Below are 2,462 nucleotides of genomic sequence, written 5' to 3' on the forward strand. Positions count from 1 at the left end.
AAAAAAACAATATGGGGTTATGGAGATGAAGGTTTTATCACAGATGAAGCCACCAGGTCACAGGCCTCAGAGAGAAGCAACTATAAATGCTTCTCGTCCGACTCAAGGTCTGAGGTGATGCTGATGCTGGTCAGCTGTGCCTGAATTCCAACAGGGAGGACGCACGAGGCGCGTCCTACCCCCTTCCCATCATGGCTGAGCTAGTTTTTCAGGTTAACTTTGGAATGCCCGTGGCTGAGACCAGGGGTCCATTCAGACAGTTCAGGGCTTATAATTTTATTTTTGGTTTATGAGGGAACCTAGAAGGCAGCCCACACACACCTCACTCCTCCCAGTGGGGGACACCGGCCACACCCCAGGCTCCACCCTCCCACCCTCAGCACCCACCCAGGCTAGCAGCTGGGGGCACCTTAGTGCCTGTTCTGTGGGGGCTCCACCAGACAGTGCAACTGATGCCCAGGGCTGAGGGGCCTCTGCCTGCGAGGCTCTTCACCTGCCTGGGTACAGGACCCCAGAAGGACCCCAGGCCACTCCTGGCCTGCCCACGCCCACAGGAATCCTGACCTTGGGCTGCATGTCTGTTGCACCAGAACCCTCCCAGGGCTGACTCAGAGTGACCCTGAGTGGGGGATGCTCACCCCAGGGGAAGAAACTGGGCTCTGGGGTAGGAGGTCCTGGCTGGGGTCCCACAGATGCCAGGCGCCTGCCATCTCCAGGGCGGCGCTGGCATGGGAGACAACACCGCTCCCTCATTACCTGTGGCCTGGCTACCTTAGTGGCCCAAAGGGGTGAGCTCCCAGCCTTGCTCGGTAAATGGGGCCTGGCCATCCTTCCTGGGAAAGGGCAGAGGCATGGGGCCAAAGGGAGCCAGGGATGCCTGCCCGTCCCTTCTCTCATTCAGGCTCACGTGATCATGGTGCAGTGACCACAGGACCCCCACATGCCAGGAACTGGGTTCGCTCCACCCCACCCCCTGCACCGGGCCAGCGAGGGGATGACCCAGAAGGGGGGAGGACCATTTGGCTTCACCAGCACTGGACATGTGCTCTGTGGCCACCCCCTCTGCCTCCTCTCTGGCCTGATACAGGGGTGTGGGACGGGTGACTGAACCTCAGCCCTTCAAGGCTTTCTCCAGGGGGATGGGAGGAGAGTGTCGCCGGGAGCTGCGTGATCCAGCTGAGATGTGCTTGGACTCAGGCCCTGCAGGGCTTGGGTCACTGAAGGTGTGCCCCGCCCCCCGCCAGGGCTCCCCCTCCCACAGGAAGCCGGGGGCCGTGCTCCCTGTAAGCTGCCCTTTGGCTGGACCAGGCCCCTCTGGCCGGACTTGGGCTCTCTCCCTCTCTGCACCAAGGCTGGGCTCTCTGCCAGGCCGGGCTCTCTGCCAGGCCACTCCCAGGGACACAGGGAGGCGCAGGCCTGCTTCCAGCCACAATCGCTAACAAGCACCTAGGACCTTGCCCCCGACTGCCAAGTAGCCCCCGGGCCATGTGTACCCTGTCTCCTCGGCAGGTGCGCCCACAAAGCCGCCCAGATGTGGTGGGGGAGATGCCCCAGGCCTGTGCTGTGTCCGGGGGCCCTGCCACTGGCCTGTGGGGTCTCCGTGACATCAGCTCCCCCTGCCACGAGCTTGCAGAGGCGCCCCAGCTCCATGCAGCACTCGAGGAAATCAGCGCAGAGAGGTTGAGTAACTCGGGAAGGCCACACAACCAGTGACGAAGCTGTGATTCTCACGGGTCTGGGTGACTCCAGCACGACTTCCCTCTCCGGGACGTCACTGGTGGCAGCTGCTTCCTTCCAGAGCCTGCAGGAGGTCAGGAGGTGACCTCATCCTCCTCAGAGCCATGACTCTGCTGCTGGACCCTGTGGGGCTGGGCTCCCCCAGCCAAGCCAGGGACCACTTGGGGCAGGATGTCAGGAACACGGAGCCCACCCTTCCAACCTGGGCCCGGCTGCGTCTGGTCATCTGGGATGGTGAGGCCACCTGGATATCTAGGGCCCCACAGTAGACAGGGGTGGGGTGGTCCGGGGGGACGGGGACACCTGCTTTCCACACACAACCACACTGGGGCTGAAGATGCCAGCCTGGGAGACTGTGATCTGGACCCTGACAGTAGCATGTGGTCTTAGCGTGTGCGAGGTCTTAGCATGTGTGTGGTTTTAGCATGTGTGAGGTCTTAGTGTGTGCACAGTCTTAGCGTGTGTGTGGTCTTAGCATGTGTGAGGTCTTAGCGTGTGTGAGGTCTTAGCATGTGTGAGGTCTTAGCATGTGTGAGGTCTTAGCATGTGTGTGGTCTTAGCATGTGTGAGGTGTTAGTGTGTGCATGGTCTTAGCATGTGTGTGGTCTTAGCATGTGTGAGGTCTTAGTGTGTGCACAGTCTTAGCATGTGTGTGGTCTTAGCATGTGTGAGGTCTTAGCGTGTGTGAGGTCTTAGCATGTGTGTGGTCTTAGCATGTGTGAGGT

This window comes from Mandrillus leucophaeus, unplaced genomic scaffold (assembly GCF_000951045.1).
Source record: "Mandrillus leucophaeus isolate KB7577 unplaced genomic scaffold, Mleu.le_1.0 Scaffold672, whole genome shotgun sequence".
Taxonomy (NCBI): Eukaryota; Metazoa; Chordata; class Mammalia; order Primates; family Cercopithecidae; genus Mandrillus; species Mandrillus leucophaeus.